A 27,016-nucleotide genomic window follows, 5' to 3' on the forward strand; every position below is an offset into this window, starting at 1 on the left:
TTGCCCTCTAACAGATTTTATCTGGGATGGTGTTTATGCAAGAATTATAGTGCAATCAAGGCAAAACTCAATTATGCTTATTGTTGTTCAATCCAACAAATTTGCCGTGCTGGATTATGTATACTATGAGTTAGGAGAGCTAAGTGTGTGTGTTTTTTAACAGAAGACAATTTACAACATGCAACATCTCCTCCAGGCTGTCATTGCTTATTGCTGCAAAGATCCCACCATGACTTTGCTGAAACCAATTTTACAGGATTTTGCAACATGTCAAGCAATATCCTGAAAAAGCAAGAACAAGTACAGTACTGTACCTAGAACAATGACTAAGACTTTTACAGCAGATTAAGGAGCATATGACTATCAGTGGCTACTAGTCATGTTGCCTATGTTCTACCTCCACTGTCAGAAGCTGTATCCTTCTGAATACTAGCAAGGAATGATTGAGAGCAACACCATGGGAAGGGTCTTTCCAGGTATCCCAAACCCCTGCTTTCGGAAGCCTTGTAATATGGCACTGTAGGAAAGGGGCTGCGAGCAGCATCATGGGAGGGTCGGTTTGGACTTCTCCATGGGAGGGGTTTCAAGGAAAGAAGGTGAAGCTTTCAAGCTCTCTTGTTGTTTCTGCTGTTATGCTATTATATTTGCAGCATTGAAATGTTCTTTGTATGATGCTTTATATGCTATTATAGTGCTGTTTTATTAGTATGATTTTTTTGTGATTGTCGTTTTTGAGACGTACTGCTGCTCTTTTTGTTGTAAATTGCTTTGTGCATGATTTTTGTGTGTGCAAAGGTGGCATAAAAAATAAATTATTATTATGAGAGTGATGTTGCTGCACTCAGGCTCTGTTCGTGGGCTCCCTATAGGCATCTCGTTTGCCATGAAGAGAACAGGATACTGGACTAGATGAGTCTTTGGCCTGATCTAGCTCGGCTCTTCTTTTGATTTAAATTTCAGTGTAACTATTGCTCAGAAACCCATTCCATTTCAGAGACACCCTCTAACTCCAGTGCTCATGCCAGGTTATTTTATTTTATTAAAATGCTAAATCAAGCATACAACAAAATAATCACAGAAAACAGGTATTAAAATAACAAAGCAGAGACCGGGGGGGGGGGGCGGGGCGCAGACATCAGTAATGTACTCCAGACTTTCAATATAATACAAACTATAACAAGTCTATACAAATAAAAACACCATTCCTTATTTTCAGGGGGTGAGGTGGGTTTCCATCACACCTTTGTCTGTGAACCTCTGCACATATTCCTACTCTATTGTTTTATCCACAACTCATACCAGTTTTAAACCTGTATCTGAATCTTATTTGAATTAATAGTTTATTCATCAACAGGGCACTTGCGACTTTCTGCCTCATAACTTCAAAGGATAATAGTTTGTCTATTTCCCATGTCGACAACATTTGAGTGATTATTAAAATGTCTGCATCATGTTATTTCTTACTTGTCATTTTAAAGTGAAATTCTCCTTCAAAGTTAAATTAGCTGGAACAGAAGCTATATGCATTCTAGTAAATTCCATTTTTTATTATTTCAGCAAGCCTACCTAAACATATAATCTATTTCCACAGAGGTGTGTCTGAATTTATTATGCATCGAATGCTGAAGATGCACCTCTTCACCCTGGCCTTTAGAGATACGGTATATTATTAAGGACCCACCCTATTCCTGGCTGTACTTTGTTTTAAATTGTTTTTAATATTGCATTGACAAACCACGGTAAGCTGCCTTGGGACCTTATGGTGAAGTGCAAGTAAGAAATTTAAATCGTCATCATTTTGCAGAGTGGTGTGTTCACTCTGCGTTTGGACACCTCATAAGATGTTGTAACCTAAATTTGCATGGTTATTGAGATCAAGGGGTGGATTTTCATCTGTGAGGATGCAACTGCTGCCATTTTGAATCAAGAAGGCGGACCCAAACTTTCAAAACTGCACTGATTTTTTGTTTTATTAGAATTCCAGAGCAATGCAAGTTATGAGGGTGCTAGTAATAACAACATTGGTTTTAGGTGGTTTACTGTTTTTATTTGTTTTATTGTTATTTGTACACTTCTTTTAAGTTTTTATTTTATTTTTTTAAAAATTTTATTATGTATACAGTACTACACTGATTAAAAGATTTATAAATCCAGCGGCAGACTTGGGGCTCTCAAATTTCTCTGGTGCCCTGTGCAATGCTAAAATTTGGTCTGCCCATTCTACATTATTGTTGCAGCGACCCTTGCAGTGCCAGCGCCCAGTGCAACTGAATTGGTAGCGCTACCCTAAAACCGTCTCTGAACAATCATTCTAAATACAAACACATATTTTCTGAATTATAGAGGATTAGGCAGAATGGCTGCAATTAGGAACTAGGAAAGTGAGGACACACCCTTTTCCATCCTGGGAGACCCATTATATATGACAGTTATAAAGCTATTGATGCTGGATCAAGGCTGGCGCTGTAGGCAGCAATAAGACAGAATTTGCAGTTGTTGCTCCAGAAAAAACCAACGGCCTATAAACCACCTAAGAATCTGTACTTAAATATACCACAAAGAAAACACATCCCTTGGGGAAGTTGCACAACACCCCAGAACGATGTCTTAAATCACGGGAATATTGTTAAGCAATGCAGTTATTAATGATGTTACAAACGTTCAAAAAACGCAGTGGCAAATGATAAAACAATAACGGAATCTTCCTTTCGCGATGAAAATAAAGAAATCGCATTAAGTCAGGACCAGGCCGAGGCCTGAAAGCCGCATCCTTTGACTCGGAGCGACTGCTACGGGCTCGACTACGATTCCCCGCCGCGCGGAGGGGCAAAACCGCTCTGCACGTGCTCAGAGGCGCGGCTCGCCTTTTGGCCCTCCTCGCGTGACACCGAGTGAGAGACCCCGACACGGAGAAGAAGAGGAGGAGGAGGAGGAGGGGGCCGAGGCGGAGTTGCGGGTGGGGAGGGGGCGGCGAGAGAAAGAGAGAGAAGCAAGTAACATGTTGGGTCATGTGGTTGCGTCACGTGAAAGGGGAGTCAGGCCCAGCAGCAGCAGCAGGACCGAGAGACAGAGACACAGACAGACTCTGGACTCCGGGCTGGTTGGGGAGGAGCAACGGCAGGCAGACGGGGCTGGCGGGGCGGAAGCCACACAGGACGAGCTCTAGTGGCTGCCGCCGGCGCTGCCTGTTTAGTCTGCTGCGCCCTGGACGGAGGTAAGGAATTGGCCTGTCTGTGTGTGTGTGTGTGTGTGTGTGTGTCCCATTTTCTTTTAACTGCATCCACCCACCCTATTAGCTGCTATGTGGACACTGGATCCCCCTCTCTCTTTTCTTTCTTCTTCTCTCTCCCCCCTCCTCCAATTGCATTCCCTCCTGGCGGTATGATTCTCCCTTCCCCGCGGGAGGAGGATGCAGGATCTCTGTGTATGGGCGGGAGAACCTCGTCAGGGCTGATGTTGGTGCCTATAAAATCCTGCCCATCTCCCCTCCATGTCAGATCAGATGCTCCGGCTGCTTGTGAATGTTGAGGTATTTTATTTGTTTGTTTCTCCTCTCGCGATGGAGCAGGGCTGCTTCTCGCTCGGCAAGAGATTTCGTGTGGCTTTATTTTCATTTCCTCTATTATATTCATTATTATTAATTTTTTTTAAAGGAGAGGGTGGGCGAGAAGAGCGTGGGACCACTGAAAGCAGCAAAAATACAGGCTGCCCAGAGGTGTGGGGGTGGAGGCGATTGGGGTCGGGGTGGTGGCTGTGGCGGGTGGGTGGGTGGGTGGGTGAGTAGGAAGGTGGCTGTGTGTTGTTGTGTCATGCAAGGAGCCAGGTGGCTTCTGGTTTGTGGTTCTTTTGTTCTGATGGACCACCTTATTTTGCCCCCCCTTCAGGGTGCGCTGTTTTTGTCTACAGTCTTGCCTGCCAACTAGCCAGCCATCCAGGAGGCTATGTAGGAAAGGAGGCAGTGACTGGAATGGAGCCTCTTGTTTTGCTTGTGGTGTAGGTTTGCAGCAAAACCACCCCTCTTTCCTCTTCTCAAACCCCTTCCCTGTGCTTCCTTCCTATGTGTCATGCCATTGAATGAATTTTGATTTTCTGAATTTTGATTTTCTGAACCGTCCTGTATAATATAGCTTGCTGGATGGAATATACAGCATTGCTAAAGATGGACCTGGCAGTAGCTGCCAGCTTTAAGGACAGAAGAAAGAAGGAGAAACAGCATTAGTTGTTGTCTGAAAAATACTGATGTCATTTACCTGTAGTGCTGGACTTATGGCTAAGTCTTGTTTTGATCTGGATGTTTTTGCTACCGTGTTCCACTTCTTACAAATGATGCTAATTTATGCACAAGCAGACAACTAAGCTACACTAAACCTTTTACCTAAAAAACTTAGGAGATAGGAAACAAGTAATCAATAAGGTCCTGGGAAAAAAATTCTGTGAGCTTTTTCTGCTACTACAACTAATCAGACAGTGTGATAACTTTCTCAGCTCTAGGTTAATAGGCAAGATCTCCAGCCCTGTCATTTTCTTTCTAATGCTTGTTTATTTCAAATAAAAAGGAGAGTTGGTGATGGACTTGCCAGGTTACCCCCCACCATAGCTGGTACATATATCTGTGTTTAGTTATTCTTGCAAAGTGCAGGAATAGTTTTGACTAGGTAGGCAATAGGATGTAAAGGGAGAACTGTTGGCCATACAACTATATGTTATGTAGCATGTTTCACTGGCAGGTCCATTTTATCATGCTGAAATTTGTCTGCCCAAGGCATCCCTTTCTTAAGCCACATGCTGTGCTCTCAAATGAGAGGCTTTGGTGTTTGTATTCTGATGGGGTTTGCAACATCAAAAACCAGACACTGGCAAAATTAGTTTTAAATGCCAGCCTTTGCAAGACAAGTTTGTGAAGCGGAAGATGCTGAACTAAAAGCTTCTCATGCTTCCTCATCCCTCCCACTTAATCAGATTTAAATGGATGGTATCAAAATAAGAAAAGTAGCCCTATCATTTAGCATAGTATGGTTGCAAGCTCTGAAAATTATTTCATGTTCATGATTCTTCTGATGAGGTTCCTAGAGTTTTCTAGTTTTACTAATATTTCATTTACATTGATCTTTTCTTTAAATAAAAATAAATTTAAAAATAAGATTAGGTTTATTCATCATAGTTTTGCATAAACTCTAGCTGAGAACTAGAATAGCATATGGATTAAGAATCAGCTGTGGGCTAGGACAGTCCCAGTTCACATCTCACCTCTGCTATGAACTTAGCAGACAACTAAGCTACACTTCAGGCTCAGTGTGCTGTCTGTGTTATGAGGATAATAATACTGGAGTATGATGCAGGGCTGTTGTTCACTGAGCTAGGAAATGTGCTATCTAAATATATTAGTATTATAGTAGTAATAATAATGACTGCCTTATTATTGATGTAGATCAGGGTTTCCCAAAGTTGGGTCTCCAACTGTTTTTGGACTACAGTTCCCATCATTCCTGACCACTGGTCCTGCTAGCTAGGGATGATGGGAGTTGTAGTCCAACAACAATTGGAGACCCAACTTTGGGAAACACCAATCTAGAAAGATAGAGAAAGAGGGAATTGCGGGAATATTTACTGCATCGCGCCCTAAGCATAATGTCCTAAGTAAAATCATAAGAGGGTGACCGTGTGGCCACAACAACGTGGGGCAGAGAACTTCTGTGCTGTAAAGTATTAGGTAGAAGACAATGTGCTGTTGGGACAAGGTGGGTTGTGGGTGGCAATATTGCAATCCCAGAGGGCATATTTTCCAGGTCAGTACACTGAGATTAGTGGGTGGAGTTGGGGAAAGTGGAACTTGAAGTGTAGCAGGCAGGACATACTACCCTTCTGAATAGGCAAAGGCAAAAAGCAAGGCTTCTGGTATGTAGAAGCAGACCTGGCCAGTGGAGAGGTATCATCCTGCCCACCAACTGCAGAAGCTGATGTTGCACAACTCTATTCTCCCACACGAGAAGAGGTATCTGAGGCCTAAACACATACAATCCTTAGTAGTTCTGTAGGATTTGTCCCAGCCTCACAACACAGTGTTCCTGGTTTAAGTCCATGGCATGCTATGGTTGTATCCAGTGTATTATTTTATTTTATTTTATTTTGCCTGCCTGTGTCAGCCATAGTTCTCCTCACCTTTCTTCCCCCTTACCCCATATGGAGTGGGCTGTTCTATGCATGGTTGCCAGAGTCTCACGAGACTATGAATTTCATATTACATATCGTGCATCTGCAAGCTAGTACCATTGTACAAGGGCGAGGTGATAGTCAGTGTGATCTGACATTCCAGTTAATGTTCTTCTCACATGAATTCCTCTTGATCTGACGTAGTCCTCCAGCTGTGGTTGGACTACAACTCTCATCACCTCTGTGTGGGGCTGGTGGGAATTGTAGTCCAAGAACAACTGGAGGGCACCATGTTGGCTCCCCCTGCTCTATTGCAGAGGAAATAGGGAAATGCCTAGTTCAAAAGTTGCTATGTTAGGAGTAAAGGAGCCTGACTTATACTGAGTCATACCATTGGTCTATCTAGCTCAGTACAGTCGTACCTTGGCTCCCGAACACCTTGGGAGTCAAACATTCCACCTCCCAAAAGATTGAAAACCGGAAGTGAGTGTTCTGGTTTTCGAACTTTGTTTGGAAGCCAAATGTCCGGCGCAGCTTCGGCTATTGTTTCCAGCGCGCCTGCGCAATCGGAAACCAATTGGAAGTCGTGCCTTGGTTTCCGAATGTTTCGGAAATCGAACGAACTTCCAGAACGGATTCTGTTTGACTTCCAAGGTACGACTGTACTGTATACACTGCACTGACTAGCAGCTGCTGCTTCAGACATGGGTCTCTCCCAGCCTTATCTGAGAAGCTTGGGATTGAACCTGAGACCTTCTTCATGCAAAGCAGGTGTCCTACCACCATGCTGTGGTCCCTTGCATTGTTTGTGAAGAGTTCATCGAGAGCTGATTCTTGTTCATTTTCTTCAAGCAAGGCATAGCAACCTCTAATTTGCCAAATGAAGGGCTAGTATGTGTTAGCAAGTAGTTCCATGGAAGCTGTTAAATTGCCCCAGTGGCAGCACATCCTTCTGGGCTTGTCATATTAAACTAGTGACTTATTGCAAATGTAGAGCAAGCTCACAGCGATGCAAATTGAAGTGAACTTCATGTGGCCAACACCATAATCTGCTCACAGGGCAGCCTAACCAGTTGGCTAGGTAATAAATCCGCCCCCCTTTTTGCCATGAATCTGTTTTGCTATTCAGGAAAAGGGTTGAAATCTTGCAAAATATCAGAATTGATGGGTCCAGTAAAAAATAGAAAATAAAAATTACAACTTAACTTATTCTCTGTCACCGTCATGATGGGCAATCTTCACTTCATAAATGCTGCATAGAGCAATTTTCAATTGAGTGATTCAGAAAATAATTGGTATGTACGAATCAACTTTTGTGGAAGGCAACTGTCAAACACCTAGAAGAGTGAGTAATAGTTACTATTAACTTTCTTATATGTGATTCTACATAGCCTTGTATGTTGAGCAGCTTTAAAAATGAAATGGAGAATATTTATGGGATGTGGAGAGAGCTCTGTAATTTAGATAGAGTTTGCTTAACTTACACCATCCTTCCTCAACCTGGTACTCTCCAGATACATTGAACCTTGGCATCAGTCACCACTAGGCATTGGCCATGTTGACTAATGAGAGCTATAATCCAAAACAAGAGGACGCAAGAGCAGGAGAGACTGGTTTAAAGGATGTAAAGTCCTATAAGAGGGCAGCGTTGTGTGCCTCACCAGTACTTTAATTTATCTCTTACATACAAACCTATGTTGTACTGAGTCAAACCACTGCCTTTATCATTCAGTACCATATACATTGATTGGCAGTGTAAAGGTCCTTGCTTTTGCAGCTTTGGGACTAAGTGGTTTGATCACATTGCCCTGGTGGGGAAGAGCTGCAGCTCAGTAGTAGAGCATCTTCGTGTACAGAAGGTCTGAGGTTCAAACCCTGGCATCTCACGGCAGGACTGAGAAAGACCCTTGTCTGTAAGCCTAAAGACTGTGGCCAGTCAGTGCAGACTGAGGTGGGAAACCTAAGGCTGTGGACCAAATATGGCCCCCAGGTCTCTCTCTCTGGCCCTCAGGACTTTCCCCAGGGGAGGTTCTGTGGCACAAATATAAATCCTTGTGCTGACAGAACTACTTACTTGAATACCACCTATGGGCTCCAGTTCAACCTGGAAATAAGCTCAGTGAACTCAGTGTGACTTGCTTCTTCTGAGTAGACTTGCCGATGAGTAGATAATGCCCTGAAAATGGTCTTTTCATTTCCATTTTGGCTTCTAATGGCCCAATCCAAATAGCTTGCTGTGCCAACAAAACTGAGATACAGTGACTGCTGCGCCAGGCCACAGTTCTGACCTGTGGTATGGCACCAACCCGAGAAGTTTCAAAATTTCAGTGCTGTTCCAATAAGACCTTTAGTCCAGTGTGGAATAAAAGCACCGCACAAAGCCTTTCAGTTTAGTTTAGTTTATTTTCATTTTTGTTTATTATTTACATCCTGCTTTTCTGTAGGAACAATTAAAGTGGCTTACAGTAAAAAGGATTAAAATACATCAAGGCAAGAATAAACAAAATTAAAGCACTAAATCCGCTGTAAGCAGTAAAAATGACAACAGTTGAAAACATTCGGAAGAGAGCAGTTATTAAAAACTCAAATCTCTAGCGTATAGTAGGTTTAAAACTCTTTGAATAGCAGATCATGCATTAAGAATTAGGTTGAATGTTTATAAAGCACTTCCTAACCACTGAATGACAGGCAGAGAGGGAGCCCAGCAGGTCTCCACTGAGAGGGCATTCCACAATATTGGTTCCTCACCTAATCTCGCTTATGAACAGGACAGAGGACTGAAGGGGTGGGGAGAGTCAATACTGGGAATTGCAGTATTTGATAATGTCACAAATAGCGATCCTAAGTTAGGAAAGCTGCATGTGCAGGTTGGGTTTACTTCTCCTAGCACACTGTTTTGTAGCTACATTTGAGCAAGCTGTCCTTTGTGTTATGGCAATTCAGCATCCTAAAAACGGGTGTCTGATCTTGTTACATTTCAGATTATCTCTTCAACTTTTATTGATAGCCCCAAGAGCTAGAAAATTCATTTAAAAGTAAGATGAGAATGCCATGGCACATAACATATATGGCACCCATAGACAGTCATATTAAACTGAGAGCTTTTGATCAAATAGCTTTTATTTGATTAATATTATCCTTTTTAAACAGACCAGTCATTAATTTGATGTATTAAATATGTATTAAGCAAAACTCAATATCTCAAAGACAAAATAGTTTGGTACTATCTTAAAGGCTAACAAATCTATTATGGCATAAGCACAGGAGCCAACAACATCAGCCATACCACATTTTCTAAACTGGTAATATATGGCAGGCGTGCGGAACAGTTTGCCCTCCAGATGTTGCTGAACTAAAACTCTAATCAGCTGCAGTAAGAATGGCCAGGTATGATGGGAGTTGTAGCTCGGCAACATCTGGATAGCCAGATGTTTCCCAACCTGTTCTATAAAATTATCTCTTTAGGGAAGCTTGCCTGGCACCCATATTTTCCTTTTGGTGCAAGGCCAATGTTGATCTCTTAGGCTTAAAAAATAATAAAACAATAGCATTTTGAGACCTTGACTTTTCCTGCCTCTGTGGTAGGGGGTGAATGTGTATGCATAACACAGAAATAATTTTAAGAGGTGTTTTAATAAATACAAATAATCAATAAATAATCAGTCTTGCTCATCAGTTTGCCCGTTTGCTGTTTCAAGGGGACAAGCCAGACTGCCTCAGTGCAAAGAGAATAAGTTAAACAAACCAGTCATTAAAGATGCCATCACTTTGATAATAGTGGGGAAATGTTTCAATCCCCTTGGGCATTCTCTAGCAGACTTGAAAGCTGCCATACCTAAAAAAGAAAGTTTCAAAGAGATTCTCCAGCATGAAACTGGAATTATTGTAAAATCTGCAAATGATCATACTTAGCCATTACCTGTGAGACTAACTCACTGCGAACACCTTTTTAGGTGTCAGTGTACACTATTTGTGTTGCATTGCCCATTCATTACCAATTAGGAATAGGCTGCTTGCTCTGATTTGATCTTCTGTTTCAGGGAGGGGGTTCAAATATATCCCCACATGCATCAGAAGAAAGTGTGAGGTGTCCATAGGGCGGCTTGGACTGGCTTTGCCTCCTACCAGTTACGTACCCCAGAGCTATGCTCCTTCTGGCCATGTGCACATTCAGTGTACATGGATATATGCACACATGTACCAACGTATGCATGTAGAATTCCCGGGGGGGGGGGCAGATTCTGATTAACCCAGAGGACACTCTCCCTCCCATGTGGAGGTGCTCTCTGTATGCATAGCTGTATGCTTGTAGGACCTTTTCTCATGTGGGCTGAATGTGTAGCCCAGCCTGGTATTTGGCCACTTGTACATTGGCAGTTGGGGCGGGGGAGGCTGATGGGGCAAGCAGCTGCCCTTTCAAAAAGATCATGCGTTTCACTTATCTGTTGGGTTGGGCCCTATAATCTTGCTTCATGAAATGTTCTCCCTGCCTGATGCCTCTGTCTTTACCCCTTACAGTGGTACCTCGGGTTAAGTACTTAATTCGTTCCAGAGGTCCGTTCTTAACCTGAAACTGTTTTTAACCTGAAGCACCACTTTAGCTAATGGGGCCTCTAGCTGCTGCCGCGCCACCAGAGCACAATTTCTGTTCTCATCCTGAAGCAAAGTACTTAACCCGAGGTACTATTTCTGGGTTAGCGGAGTCTGTAACCTGAAGTGTATGTAACCTGAAGCATATGTAACCTGAGGTACCACTGTATGAGCATTTTCCTTTGAAGAAGTCAAGGCAGCCTACATTGCTCTTCCTTTCCCCTCACAACAACCTTGTGTGGTAGGTTATAATTAGAGGCAGTGATAGGCCCAAGGTCACCCAGTGCCCTCTGTTGCTGAGTAGGAGTTTGAACCAGACTCTCTGCAGTATGAGTCCAACCGCTATATGTTTATCTCCCTCCACCCCCACAGGTCAACTTTGATGGGTGGGTGGGGCTACCCACCTGCCAGTCATCTGGCATCATGATGACTTGTGCTCCTGGGGAGTGGACTCTGCTTCAGCAACATGTTCCCTGTAAGGAACACAGTGGTGAAGCAGCACCCAGTAGTTAGACTGAACCCTGCCTCCACAGGAGGTCATGGTTGAGGGAGGGGAATGGCTTTTCAGGCCAACTTGGACCTCCTGGTGGGCCAGAATTAGCCCACAGGCCAGAGGCTCCCCACTCCTGCACTATACCATAACTGGCTCCTGTGTTTTGTATAAAATACGCCAGCCAAGGATCTCACAGTCTGCGCATCTCACAAAGTACACTTTGGTCCACAAGCAGTGTGTTAGTCTTTGCTGCAACAAATTGATGGAGCTACACCTCTAGAACATATCAAATATCTCTTGTTGAGATACTAAAGGAACTGTGAAACAATTTACTGTTTAATAAACAAATCTACAGATCACAATTTGAAGGAAAGGCTTGTCTTTTAATATTTGTTTCATTTCCTATGTTACAGTAACACACCAGAATCAAAATAGCCTCAAAAAGTGTGTCTTTAACTCTCAGCCCTAGCAATTAAAGGTTGCCCTCACTGATTAAAATTGATCTTAAAGCTTTAGGTGATTAATCCACTGATTAAACCAATTAAAGTTTGCAGTAGTCATTCAGTTATTTGATATGAGAGAGAGAGAGGAAATAGGAAATAGGAGGACTGGCAGCAAGTGAGTCACTGGAAAACAGTTGGGTTTTCCTTACATATTTCCGCATGTATTTCTCGCTGGGCCACTAGTTGTGGTGATGGGCTTCCACCATTCTGCATCAGTCCAATACTGAAATAACAGAAAAAGCTGCATGAAGCAATGTAGAATGATACAATTGTAGAGTTGGAAGGAATCCTGAGGATCATCTAGTCCAGTGTTCCCCAACCTTGGGCCTCCAGCTGTTTTTGGACTACAACTCCCATCATCCCTCGCTAGCAAGAACAGTGGTCAAGGATGATGGGAATTGTAGTCCAAAAGCAGCTGGAGGCCCAAGGTTGGGGAACACTGATCTAGTCCAACCCCCTGCAATGCAGGAATATGTAGCTGTCCCATACGGGGATTGAACCTGTGACCTTGGTCTGTACTGAGCTATGTAGGAGCATAAGAAGCTGCCTTATACGAGTCGGACCCATTGGTCTGTCTAACTTGGCATTGCCTACACCAGGGACAGCCAACCTGGTGCCCTTCAGATGTTGTTGGACTAAAACTCCCATCATCCTTCACCATTGGTTATGCTGGCTGGGGCTGATGGGAACTGTAGTCCAACAGTGTCTGGAGGGCATCCCATTGGCTACCCCTGGTTTACACTGACTGGCAGGAGCTGTCTGGGGACATTCCCAGCCCTATGTGGGATCGTCTTCTGTGTACAAGGCAGATGCTATGCCGCCGAGTTATGGTCCAAAATGGAACAAAGTAGCGGAAGAACAGGAAAAGCTAACCATTGATGGCTATTCTGTCACCCTCTCTCCATGGCCATTGCTTCTCCTTTAAAGGAGAGATGAGCATAGCTACTGGGAGAACTAGCTAGAGAAAGGAAAAAACTTTGCTGAGGAGCAGTAAGAGAAACAGGCGAGGAAGCAACAAACTCAGGGGTCCAGAAAACTGCCTGGGAGTAGCTAATCTTACCCCCAAATAACCCAGCTCCTGCTGCAGTGTTGACAAGAAGGACATGCATTTAAGAGTTAGTACTCCAGTCTGCTGGAGTTAATAATGGGCAACCCCTTTGGATAATGCGTTGTGTAGGAGGACGAGCCGCCAGCTTCAAAACTGCAAAGCTATTTTAAGAGTCTTTATTAAAATTGAACCATATTTCACTGGAATCCACTCCCTGGCCCTTCTGTTAAAATATCTCATTAGCACCAGTTTATCATTGAATTTTGATCTTAATATAGTGACACACACGCACACACACAGAGTGGGTGTCCCACTGTGAGAGTCCTGAATTGCTGGTGACTCCGTAATGAGTTGCGTGTGGGTTTTTACTGGTATGTGTGTTCAGATGAATGATTATGCTTTTGTTTTGTGGGGGTGGAAAGGCGAAGGGTGATGTGTTTTGACATTTGCCGTGCGTTTTTTAGGTTGAGCAATTGCTTGACATGAGCCCTTTTCCCAGGAGCCGATGAGTCTAGCTCTCCTCGCAAGGAGACTTCTTGTCGATTGCTAGAGAATATAACTCTGATTCAGACTAAGCTCTCTGCTTCTGGTAGTGATGGAGCAATGTCTCAGGGGAATAAACGGCTTGGGGCTCTGCGGGGTTCACACACACACAAACTGCACGGGCAAAGAAAGGGAAACGTTGATCCTGAGTGCTGTGCATGCTCACACACACCTGAGCTCTGTCTTACATGTTGGGAAGGCTGCAAATACACATTTCACTTTTTATATTTTCTAATTCAGACAGGGTGAACAGATGGGCAGCCAGCCATGGGGTTTTTGGTTGTTGTTGTTGTTGTTAACACATCTCCTCTTGAGAGGTGCAGCGAGAGAGCTGTAGTGGTTAGAGAACTGGATTCAGACCTGGGAGACCAGCATTCAAATCCTCACTCAGCCATTAAGCTCACTGGGTGACGTTGTCCCAGTCTCTCAGTCCAGCCTTACTCCCAGGGTTGTTGTGAGGATAACAGTGGAGAGGATGGAGAACCATGTATTCCATCTTGAGATTCTTGAAGGAAAAAGGTGGGGTCGCAATGTAACAATAAATACATAAAAGTAAAATATATTGCCTATACAGTTGTATCTTGGAAGTCAAATGGAATCCGTTCCGGAAGTCCGTTCGACTTCCAAAATGTTCGAAAACCGAAGCACAGCTTCTAATTGGTTGCAGGAAGCTCCTGCAGCCAATCGGAAGCAACGGAAGCCCCGTTGGACATTCGGCTTCCAAAAATAGTTTGCAAACCGGAACAGCCACTTCTGGGTTTGTGGCATCCGGGAGCCAAAACGTTCGAGAACTAAGCTGTTTGAAAACCAAGGTACGGCTCTATTGGGCTTATTTGGGGTTTTGAGAGCTTTTACTGTGCAGTCTCTGCTCCTGACCCCTGCTGCTGCAGGCCAGTCGCACTCAGAACCACTCTTATAGAAGGGAGGTCACCATAACTTTTCTTTTTTTAAAAAAATAATTTTTATTAAAGATTTTTTAGTTTACAAAAACATGTGCATTTTCTCTTTTTCAAGTTGCTTTTTCTACAGATCAGTTTCATTTGTTATGAGACATTAGTGTCGCATGCAGTATAAGTTTGGGAAGAAAAGAGGGGGAGGGTGGGGTTGGGGTGGGGTGGGGATGCTTCTATTCTTCCACTTAGTGTATGGCCATTCCTTTTCTGACAACTCCTTTAGCTATTGTTTCTAGAAGACTTGGGAGGGAATAATTGTAGTATTGGTGTAGTTTACAGTGGGTGTGAGCAAAAGTGCTTCTGGTAGATCTCTGGGTGATTGGAAGCAATTTGAAGGGTTCTGATTCTTGACAATAGCAAAAGGCTTCCCTCTCTTCTAAATTAGGCTGCTGAGATGAAGAAATCTTGGGAGGAGGAAACCAGGACTGTGAGCTCAGTCTTGTTACTGGGGAAAAAAATTATGAGCACCCTGTTCCTTAATTCTATGAGTGTGTTGCCTTTCCCAGCAAATGTTTTGTTCACCTGGCTCAGACTGGTGGGCTTTTAGTTTTAATAAAATAGGTTGTGAACTGCCCCGAGATCTACAGATAAAGGGTGGTATGCTGAAAGAAAGAAAGAAAGAAAGAAAGAAAGAAAGAAAGAAAGAAAGAAAGAACGAACCCACAAGCCTAAAGTTGCCCCCCCCACTTTTTAAAGGATATCCATTGTGCCAAGCAATTTCTCTCTGTAGTTAACATTACTTTTAAAAAAACCTAGTACAACTACATTCAAATGTATTTCTCTGCAGAGCAATAACAAATGCATTCTATCCCTTTTGGTATTTCATTAGATTCTCAGAATCAGTGAGTACGTAGTACATCACCTCTCTAGAGGTGTATCAGGCCACTGTTGTTCTGTAGGAGCACTCAAGCTGTGGGTCAGCTTAATATGAGCTTAGGCAGGGTTGTTGACTTATAAAAAGATGCTTAGTACATGAATTGCTTTTCTTTTGATGGGAAGCACTGAAACTTGTTGGACTGAAAGACACAGTCTAAAGCCAATGTTCTCGGACAAAGATGCAAAAGAAAGCAGGCTTGCATGTTAGTCCATAAACATCATTTTACCAGCCCACATGCCCACATTTATTAGTCATTGACTAGGTGGATTTAAAAGGGGATTAGACAAATTCATGATGGAGAGGGCTATCCATGGCTCCAAGCCTTTATGGTTGTGCTCTGCCTCCAGCAATGCTTCTGAATGCCAGTTGGTGGAAGCCACAGGAGGGGAGAGTATTCACATGCTCAAATCCTGCTTGCTGGTTTCGCACATGGATCTGGTTGGCCAGTGTGAGGACAGGGTGCTGGACTAGATGAACCATTGACCAGATCCAGCAGGCTTTTCTTATGTTCTTATAACAACCAACTCTTTCAGTTTACCTAAACCTCCCTGTTTGGTTGCCAGTAGGTGCTTATTAGTCAAAACAGCCGACCAAGTGAGTCGCTCTTCCCTAACCTGAACAAAGCATGAGCACAGGGATACAATTTGCTTTCGCTTGGAAGTTAAGCGAGGGCTTCGTCAAGGAAAGTGATGTGTGAAAAATGTACTTGCATCAAGTGGTTTCACTTAGAACAAGGCAGCTGCTGCTTACCGTGCCTGTTTGTTTGGGCTAGGATTTCAATTACAGTGGTGCCCCGCAAGACGAATGCCTCGCAAGACGAAAAACCCGCTAGACGAAAGGGTTTTCCGTTTTGGAGGTGCTTCGCAAAACGAATCTCCTATGGGCTTGCTTCGCAAGACGACAATGTCTTGCGAGTTCCTGCTGGTTTTTTTCCCTTCCCCCCTTTTTCTAAGCCGCTAAGCCGCTTATCAGTTGATCCGATCAGCAGATAAGCCGCTAATAGCGCTAATAGCGCTAATCCGCTAATCCGTCAATGGGCTTGCTTCGCAAGATGAAAAAACCGCTAGACGAAGAGAATCACAGAACGGATTCTTTTCGTCTTGCGAGGCACCACTGTATATGTCAAGGGCATCTAAAGCTTGGACTCTTTCATATTGCAATCAAAATAATAGCTCCCAAAGTGTGGTGTCTGTTCTGCATACAAGGAAAGAAAGGCAGATGAAACCTCTGCTCCCTCTTGCAGGCCATTGAATAGCGATGGGATGGTAAAACCATTTAGTGGCTGAGCTCCTGATACTGCGCACTGTTTCCTTTATCTCATCTGCCGCATACCCTTGTACTCTGTATTATTTAATCCCGAACAAGTAGCACTTCTAGATCAGTACTCACAACTGGTAGACTTTAAAAATGCTGCCTTGCTCTTCATTATAAATAAATCAAAGGGGCTTGCAAGGTTCCCAAAATATATAAAACCTAATAAATACAACAAACCCAAAATATCTGAGGTCAATATTGTATTATAAAACTAAGAGCAGGTTAAAATGATGAGAGTTGTTTGGCAGTGGAACAGTCTATCTACCTCAAGAGGTATAGTGGGTTTTCTGTCGCTGGAGGTATTTAGGCTGAGGCCAAATCGGTCAGAGGTGCTGTAGTTGCATCCTGCACAACAGATCCTGTGCCAAGCAGAGGTTGGTCCAGATGACATCCAAGGTTACACTCAGCTCTTTGATTTTATGAAAACAATTCCGCATAAAAGCAGGGATGCAAAAACTCTAATCTGCATTGACCTGCATTGAATGTGTGAGTGTGCAGGTTTCTGGGGAGGAGATTGTGGCTGCTTTGCTCTTCCTCTAGTCATGCTGCTGTGAGCTAAGCTATGGTTTGGCTTAACATGCCATCTGAACCCAGATTCATGGTTTATATTGCTCTGCCTTTCTGGTTTACATCTTGTGGTTTGTCAGAGACAGGCTGGTGCAAACCATGGCTTAGTTAACAGCAGCAAGACCAAAGTGTCCCTGGTCTTCTCTTGAGGAGACTGCATGTCTTCCATGCTCACACTGATGTCTTGGTTTGGCTTAGCGGTGTGTGAAAAATGAACTGTTAAATGCTTGGAGAATGAAAAGCTCTTAAAAGCCCATCTAAAGCTTTCAAAACAGAGAGCCAACCACATCTCTGGATGGCAGGAGTTCCATTCACTGTGTGCTGTAGTAAAAAAGGTTGCTCTCACTTATGCAGATTAGAATTTCATTAAAAACAAAGGGAGTATTTTCCAATAGACAGGGCAATAATCACAAAGATGCAATGCCATGAGAATTCTGTTCAGACTAATTAAAAGTTGGTACCTCTTTAATGAGGTATTATATCTTGTGCAAGAAAAGCAGGTACTTGTCAGTGGTCTAACACAATACAGCGTGCCAAATCCTAGTATGTTTATTGGTAGAAGGTAATGCAGAAAACTACCATTCTTGGAAAGTGCCAAATGTTGCCAAAATTGTATTTAGTGTTTTTATACCCCCAAATCTAGAGCAAAACCCTCTTTTAAAACAAACTTACAAATCAACATATAAATTCTTTTAAAAAAAGACTTACCTAAAATTAGAGGAGGCCAGAGCAAGATGTTACAAGTTTGAGGGTGGAGTTTGCTCACATCTACTTGAGAGAAAACTGTTTTAATACCAGCTGTACTATCTGGTGTACGTTTTCCCCGTGAAAGGAACATTCACCCAAGTGTTGGGGGGGAAAGGCGGAAAAGCTTTCTCCCAAGTGGCATTAGGTACTGTACTTAGAGTAACCTCCTATCTCTCAAGCTTATACGGTAGCTTACATCTGCCCATGTTGCTTCATCTAGACAGGCACCTGGGAAAACTCTGTAACCATTGCCTTGGGTTCTGACCCAGAGCTCTTTCACCCATAGCTTCCCCAAGATTCAAGACTCCTGGCAATATATAGCAGCTTCCAGGAAATCCCTCGGTAATTAATAATTGCCCTAATTGCCCAATTCTAAATGGCTGGTGAATAATCCTTTCTTGGGCATGTCAAGGTCTATGCTGTGCACCAGCTATCTTGTTCCAGATGTTATGAAGCAGCATATTGAAGGTTTCAATTGATTTCCCTTACTTTCTTTAGTTCTGTGTTGTTTGCTCCCCCCGCTCCTTATTTCTAGGAAAGCTATGAAAAAAGGGTACTTTGCTCTTAGGGTCTGCAGCAAGAAATTGTGTTTTTCTGTGTATGTGTTGTACAAAAGCAGAGGCTACAATTGTGTAATGGTCTATTGTGGAATGCCCATTCTCTTGCGGTAGGTTGCCCTTTAAAAGGTACTTTGTGTAGCAGGTGGTTTAGGAGATGGTGAGGAGATTCTAAGAAATGGGAGTTGAAGAGATTCAGAGAAGGAGGCTTGAACATTTGAAAGAGGAAAAGAGGGCCGAGGAGGCGACAGAGAGAATTAGCCAAAAGAATCATCCAGAGCCTAACAGTGCAGGAGAAAAATGAAACCACCTAACCTGGTAGCATTTATCCAGCAGCAGCTTCACCGTCTGGGAGTCTGAATTTTATTGAGATTCATCCCTCCCAGTGGCGTAGCGTGGGGGGGTGCAGGGGCCCCCGGCCGCACCGGGCGCAACATCTGGGGGTTAGGGTTAGGGGGCGCAAATCCACGGGTTAGGGGGCGCAAATTACTTGCCTTGCCCCGGGTGCTGACAACCCACGCTACGCCACTGATCCCTCCTTTTTGGATTAAGGTTAAATACTTGCCTTAAATTGTATTTCACCAGAGTTGTTTCCCTTTCTCCCCCCTCCCCCTGCCTCAGTTTATTAAGTAAATCCAGCTGTTACTTTCCCATTTTAGTGAGTTGACTGCTAGTTTCCTCCTGTATACTTTCTGGAAGTGAAGGGACTGGAAGTGCTGGGTGCTAATTTGGGGCCTTGGCATTATGTCTCTTTACATAGTTTTGAAGCGAAATACCTAGGATCCATAGTTCCCTTGCCCCCAAACAAATTAGTTGCTTGTAGGGAACTTGGGTCATGGCTGTTTGTTTGTTTCTACAAATAAATAAGAAATTCCCACTGTCACATTCTGCCTTGAATTACCAGATTCTGAACATGCTGTGAGTGGCTGGAATGCTGCCTGGGCAATATGGGTCCAGTTACAGATAGGTAGCCGTGTTGGTCTGCCATAGTTAAAATAAAAAAATTCCTTCCAGTAGCACCTTAAAGACCAACTAAGTTAGTTCTGAAGTTATTGGTATCTGAAGTTATTGGTATCTTAGTTATTGGTATCTTAGTTATTGGTATCTGAAGAAGTGTGCATGCACACGAAAGCTCATACCAAGAACTAACTTAGTTGGTCTTTAAGGTGCTACTGGAAGGAATTTTTTTATTTGGGCAATATGGGGTGCTTCTCCTTTCTCCAGGGTTGGGGATATTTTGTCACTGTTTGTTGTATATCTTCCTTCTGCCATTCCTATGCTCTCTCTCTTTCCCCCAATCTCTCTCGCTTCAGATGGCAGAATAAAAGTATTCTCTAAACTGAAAGAGATTCCTAATTCAAGGTCCCTTGCCTAGCTTTCTGATAGGGTCTGCATCTGATAAACCGATGATTCTCTGCTTGTGTCTGCATGCCTTTCCTGTCCCCTGCTTTGCACTGGTGATCAGGGATACAATATTCTTTGGCAGGGCTGCTCCTGTTGCTGCTGCTGTACATTATTGGTTAGCAAAAAGTCTGATTAGCAATGATGGTGCCAGTTGTAGGCTGCCAGCTGTGAAGTAGTCGGGGCTGAAATGCCATGTGGGGTTTCATCAGCCACTTTTTATGGCTATGGCTGAGAAACAAGGCTCCTTTTCATTTTATATGAGTAGCAATCCCCTGGAATATGATCCTGGGATATTAATGCTGTGCATTAAGTATGATTAGGGAACTCTCCTGTCTTCAACAGTCTCTTGAATTGCTGCGTATTGTTACCGTGCCATTAATGTGATTCATCAGCTTTGAAACAGCTTGTCCATTGCAAAGGAATTATGTGAATGTATTAACTTTGTAAAGCTTTTTGAAGTTCTGCTGGCAATAATCAATATGAAGCCATGCCCAAGGCTTTTAAGGCAATTTGGCCATGCTCTTTTCTCTAGACTGAATTGCTTTTTCCCATGGAAGTATTAGTGAAGAGATAAGAAGTGATAATGTTATTGCATTTAGCGGGTGACAAGAGTGCCAGCTGCACAGCAGTAATGCAATAGCGTAGATGCAAAGTCCTCAACATCAACAGGTGTGTATGTTTCCCCTTCACATAAGGCTTAGAAAGCATGAAAATTCTTCACCACTCGCCTACTATTCACCCATGGAACAATTCCTGATAAATCATTTGACATCTTTCACCACCACGGTTGCATTCATATCTTTTCCCTGTTGGTGTCTTGCAGTGTAATTGTTTCTCCAGTTTTTAGGAAATGTTAGTGCTTTGGACACAACTGCAGAACAAAGCTTTCAGATGGGAGCACACTACTATTTCTTCGAGTCTTGAGGTGCAGCTTTTGATGTGGCCGGTGACAGCATGCAACCCTGCTTCTTTGTCATCTCCCAGCGCTTCTATCAGTGCCTTCCCCACCCTCTGTTCAACTTGCCAGTGGTGTGTGTGGCAGGTGGGGAGGGAGGTACAGTAGTACCTCGGGTTACATACGCTTCAGGTTACATACGCTTCAGGTTACAGACTCCGCTAACCCAGAAATAGTACCTTGGGTTAAGAACTTTGCTTCAGGATGAGAACAGAAATCATGTTCCGGTGGCGTGGCAGCAGCAGGAGGCCCCATTAGCTAAAGTGGTGCTTCAGGTTAAGAACGGACCTCTGGAACAAATTAAGTACTTAACCCGAGCTCCCACTGTATGTCAGTTTCACAACTGCCTTGTTGGTTTCACAGTGATAGGGCACTCAAATTTCCATTTAAAAACAAGTCCCCTCTTTAGAACAGCAGCAGTGGTGGTGCAATTAATGTAATTTTGTCTTCTCTTTAGTGAATCCCATTTGTTTCTTGTGCTGGCTGGCAGAGGAACAGATTGAAAGAGATTGTAGTGCTGGAAAAGGTTCAGAAAAGGGCAACTGAAATGATTGAGGGGATGCAACATCTTCTGTATGAGGAAACACTATAATATTTGGGCTTCTTTAATTTAGAGAGAAGGCAAGTGAAATGGGATATGATAGAGGTGTATAAAAATATGCATGGTATATTTTTCCCATGGAAGTATTAGCCAACAGAATGTGGGCAGAGAAAAATCCCCCCTCCCCCATTTTGTAATGCTAGAACTCAAGGACATCCAGTGAATAATCCATCATCATCACCACCACCACCATTTATTCAATTTATGTATCACCCTTTATCAAAAGCTCTCAGGGCAGTGTACAACATTAGAAACGCATTACAAAACATCAATGATAAAAACATAGCAAAATGCATGCTGACAGACAGCCTAACAGTAAAATAATAATCATAACCGTCCTCTCCCCCACACTTACACAGGACATAGATTATTTAATAGCCATAGGTAAACAGCCATAGGTAAATAGTTTTTGCCTGGCATCTGAAGACATGTAATGATGGTGCCAGATGAGCCTCTCTGGGGAGAGCATTCCACAGTTGGGGAGCCGCCACAGAAGAGGCCCATCCTCTTGTTGCCACCCTCTGAACCTCTCAGAGTGGACACATAGAGAAGAGCCTCAGATGACAAGTGCAGGGTCCAGGTTGGTTTGTATGGGGAGTGGCAATCCTTAAGGTATTGAAGTGCTGAGCTATGTTAAGTGCAACACCAGCACTTTGAATTGGGTCCAGAAACTAATTGGCAGCCAGTGCAGTTGTGCCAGGATTGGCACCAGCTGAAGTTTCTGAACTGTCTTCAGAGGCAGCCCCATATATAATGCATTACAGTAATCCAACCTCGATGTTACCAGAGCATAAGCCACAGAAGTTAGGCTATCCCTGTCCAAATAGGGGTGTGGTTGGGCCACCAGTTGAAGCTGACAGAGGGCACTCCCGCCACTGAGGTCACCTGGGCCTCAAGTGACTGTAGTGGATCCAGAAGCACCCCCAAGCTACGTACTTGCTCCTTAAGAGCGAGTGTGACCCCCTCAAGAGCAGGCAATCTTCCACCCATCCGGCCCAGGGAATGATCCACTAACGGTACCTCAGTCTTATCTGGATTGAGCTTCAGTTTACTGGCTCTCATCCAGTCCATTACCAAGGCAAGACAGACAGTCCAGGCTGTAACTCTGCTGTAGTTTTAGTCCAGATCAGACTCCCACTCTTTCTTTTAATTATGGACAGATTACATTTACATGGGGACTAAGTAATGCACAATTAGCACTGAACAGGACTGGGATTAGTGCAGGCTTCCTCAACCTCGGCCCTCCAGATGTTTTGATACTACAATTCCCATCATCCTTGACCACTGGTCCTGCTAGCTAGGGCTCATGGGACTTGTAGGCCAAAAACATCTGGAGGGCCAAGGTTGAGGAAGCCTGGATTAGTGCTACCGTAGTGTTAAAAAACATCTGCTGTTGCTTGGAAGCACCCCTGCTTGTCCATTCTCCCCTGTCACTTCTGCAACAAGGTTTTGAAGGTTGGAGATGTTGCAAAAGGCTGCACAGCTTATTAACCGTCTGTTGTGGTTTACCAGGTGCTTAAATTTCTAAAGAGGAAAAGTAAAGTCAAGACAAGAATATCAAGCAACTAGACTTCATCTTTAGCAATGAAGATGGAGAAGCCTTTAACCTTTATTTGACCATTGCAAAAGTCATTGTTTATCCTAGAATTAGTAGCAACCCCTTTATCCTCTACCCTGATATAGCTACATATCTCCAGTGCTGGCATTGCATCTGAACGGATTTCGGTCCCAATAGCCATTGTATATAATAAGGCTGCTCTAGGTTTCTCACATACATGGTGTGGTCCTGCCTACATTTTTTTTTTTGATATACTGGGAGATGAAATAAGTCCATGTAGACCAGTAGAATAGCTATGGAAGTAGCTTTGTGGCCAGCTGGGGAAGACTGAAGAGCAGAGTCCACATGGCTTATAAACTGAAGATGCCCTATCTTCGTCATATATTAAGGAAAGGAAATAACTTGTGATAGTCATTCAAATAACTCTGATGGCTCTCTTTGAATAGGTAGTTTTTGTCTTTGTTAACTGATTGGGTCATTACCCTGTAAAGATATGATGATGGCAAGATCTCTGAGCTTTCACAGGCTACAAAGGCATCTGGGCTATAGCTGTCCTGATTACACAACTCAGGTCTGAAATATTGGCCTTGTTCAGTTTCCTTTTCTTAGACAAAAAATATCCAACCTGCTCCTCATTCTGATGGACACAATCATGGAAAAAATCATTTGTATAGTAAGTAGTAGGTACGATGAAGCCTGCTCAAATACCCCATTAACATATACTGTATAGTAAAATTTATCCACCTAGCATCTGCCCAGTCAACATCAACTGTGTGAAATGCAGAGCATAATGTTCACCAACTGACTACATAACTATTAACCAAGACTTGAAATGCAGCTGTGATATGGCCATGGCTCTCAGTTCTTTGTTGTTTGTCACTTTGAGGCCTCAGAAAGTACTTTGCCTTAAATCTTAATCATGATTTCACAGCTCAAGAGCTTGATGTACAAGATGGCATTAAACCTTGCTGGTAGTTTCCCCCTTTTCTTTTTTAATCCATTATGCGCTTCACATCTCTTTGCATGTGTCATAAATTGATATAAATAACACATGTTATTAATTCAGAAGGAAATTGCCCAAATAAATCAGGCAGCTTGGAACAACATGGAATACTGGTTAAACAATTGGGCATATTTTGTGTCTCTGTACAAGATGTGTTGAGGTGAAATTGGTTTTTCAATTTGTTTCCTCTAATGGATAAAACCCAGTTAAAGCAACCAAACCAAGCTGTATGTAGCATTATCAGCTTCTTATTCAAGCTGATCAAATCCCAAGTTCCTCATAAAAAGAGCACTCCTCAACAATATGTTACAGTATTATACTAAAACAAACATGCTGTTTGAACTCTATGTATTCCATTCTAAATTAGATCATACAAAGATTTACCCATCCAAAAACAAATTTAGATAGCCAAGGGGGCCCTAAACTGATACATTCAAAGTAAATTGCGACGGTGCATGTTCCTTGGAAGCAAGCAGCATTTACAGTGGTACCTCGGGTTACAAACACTTCAGTTTACAGATTCCGCTAACCCGGAAGTACAGTCATACCTTGGGTTAAATATGCTTCGAGTTGAGCGCGTTCGAGTTGCGCTCCTTGGCAACCCAGAAGTAATGGAGCGCGTTACTTCTGGGTTTCGCTGCTTACGCATGCGCACTCAAAATGACGTCATGCACATGCGCAGAAGCGACAAAAAATGACATGCGCGTGCGCAGACGTGCCATCGCTAGTTACGTTTACCTCTAGATGTGAACAGGGCTCTGGAACGGATCCCGTTCGTATCGTATCTACCACTGTAGTACCTCGGGTTAAGAACTTTACCTCAGGATGAGAACAGAAATCGCACGGCAGCAGCAGGAGACCCCATTAGCTAAAGTGGTACCTCAGGTTAAGAATGGTTTCAGGTTAAGAATGGACCTCCGGAACAAATTAAGTTCGTAACCAGAGGTACCACTGTACTTGGAAGCTCCAGTTGCTTTGGTGAGGGGTGCGGGTGGGGCAGAGAGAGCGAGAAGAGAAAGCAACTTTTAAAAGTAGGATCACAAATTTTGCTTCCTTTCCTCCAGTCTTTGAGGAAGACTAGTCAAAGGAAAAGCACATAAATGCCTTTGCTTTTGTAGACTTCCCCGTCTGAAAGATACAACTGAATGAGTGGGAGATAATGCATAGATTCTTCCCTCGCGTCTCCTCCCACTTGTCTTTGGGAACCTCAGATTTTCTCAGAGCCTCTTGATTAGAAGTAGGAGGCATTTGGAAAGACTCTGGAATAGTACTATTTATTTTTATTTTATTTTATTTTATTTATATACTGCCCTTCATCCAAGAAGTTTACAACAAAAAGCATTCTCAGAAGTGGACAGTCTTGTGGAGAGAGCACTCAGTGTACAGTGCTTAGTTGTGGAGTTGTATCATCCATAATACTTTACTGGTTCTAAATGCCGCACTAGTGGGGCTTTGCTGTGTGCAGTGTGATTGTAGCTATGCACACTTGCCAAGTCCACATCTGCCAAGTCCAAAAGCTAGGTAGTATCTTCACTTCCATGCATTATCTCTGTGCAATGTAGGCAAAAGCATTATTCATTTTGTAAAAAGAGATCTTACAGTAAGAATATTTCTGCTGAGGAAATTCTGCCTTGTTCTGCGTAACCAGAAAATCGAATATTTTGCATACACTTTTGCTTTCAGATTCTTCTGTGTAGCAAATACTGTTGGTTTCATGTACTATGATTGGAAAGTAACTTCTTTTTACTGGCCCGAAAGTGTTATAAATTGAATATCCTTCCCTGTTGAAGGACGGGTTCTCTGTGTAAAGCAATTGTGCAAGTAATCTGTAAGGATCTTTTTCTTTACTTTCTTTTAATGCAATAAATGCATATATCCCCTCATATGTTGTACATGGTATGGCCAGTTTCCCTGAGAGTAGCACTTTTGTCATGGAGATATTCTATTTTCTGAGTGTGCAATGTATATCTTGTATGGGGGACAGGGGAGGGGGACATGATATTCCTGACCTAGTTCATAAATTAGTACCATGTTTGCTCGTTGGACTGTGGTACCAACAGGATATTGTTTGTGATGACCTTGTTACCGAATATTTGGTACTTTTTATTTATTATTTATTTGAAGGCCATGTGCAGGGAGGGGCATAGCAGCTTTCTTCTTGTACAACCAAGCTATCACCTCATTTTTTATTTTATTTTTAATGTGTGGGTGAGATATCGCCATGTAGTCACAGAAAATCCTCATAAGGATGATTGTATCAGATGTAATATTCTTCATGTTATCAGAGCATCTTTGTTTATTTTGAAGCCTCCAGAAGTCCTCAGTACTTACATTTATATGAAATGTGGGCTTGGAGAAACAGGAGAAGGCTCCTGGAATGTTAATAAGCAAAATCAGCCATCTCCTATCAGGTCATATAGGCCAGAGGGGCTGATTAGAAGGTTTTAATCAGCAAAGTGGATGTCAACAGGGTTGGTATTCTAAAATTAGGAACTGATTACCTGCAGCTGACATGGCCACATGTCATTATTTAAAATCTAGTTTCTTAACATCTGCCTTCACAGTATTATACATTGCCACCCACAGGCTGTTGCTGAGGAGAAGCCTCAGAATGAGCCTAAAAGTATACAGAAACCTTTATTTGCCTGCATAGACATCCAGAAAAAGGGGGTTCTCTTTTACCATGGAGACCAAAATGGACAAACAGTTGCTTAAGAGCTGGCCCTGGTGAAAAAGGGGAGGTGAAAGGAGGAAAGTGAAGGTGGGTCTGGAGAAGGGTGGAGGTAATGTTTTGCCGACTCTGCAATCATCCTCTGAGGCCCTTCTTCATTTGCCCACTGCATGAGAGGTCCAGAGGGTGGCAACATGAGAACAGGCCTTTTCTGCAGTGGCTCCCTGCTTGTGGAATGCTCTTCCCAGGGAGGCTCATCTGATGCACTTTGCTTAATAACAACAACAACTTTATTTATACCCTACCCATCTGGCTGGGTTTTCCCAGCCACTCTTTAAGCACCAGATATCTTTAGGCACCAGGCAAAAACAGTCCTCTTCTCCCCCAGACCCTTGGCTAATTAAACACTCTGTGGCCTTTTAAACTGTGGGAGGGTATTGTTTTTGTTCCATTTTTGCATTTTTATATTCTAAACTTCCCTG

The 27,016-nt window shown here is 43.1% G+C and overlaps 1 protein-coding gene across 2 annotated transcripts in view; it reads left to right on the plus strand.

The window, feature by feature from the left end:
- The first annotated feature begins 2,983 nt into the window (after positions 1–2,983).
- Positions 2,984–27,016, plus strand: part of TULP4 (TUB like protein 4) — a 111,900-nt gene continuing 87,867 nt past the window's right edge. Inside the window, exon 1 of one of the 2 annotated variants that reach the window (XM_081187525.1) lies at positions 2,984–3,214. The gene's annotated coding sequence lies outside the window, so the exon portion shown is untranslated. Of the gene's footprint in view, positions 3,215–3,344; positions 3,530–27,016 lie in introns of those variants that run through there. The other variant, XM_081187526.1, reaches the window with a different exon arrangement.

This window comes from Podarcis bocagei (assembly GCF_964188305.1).
Source record: "Podarcis bocagei genome assembly, chromosome: 3".
In the NCBI taxonomy this organism is placed as follows: Eukaryota; Metazoa; Chordata; class Lepidosauria; order Squamata; family Lacertidae; genus Podarcis; species Podarcis bocagei.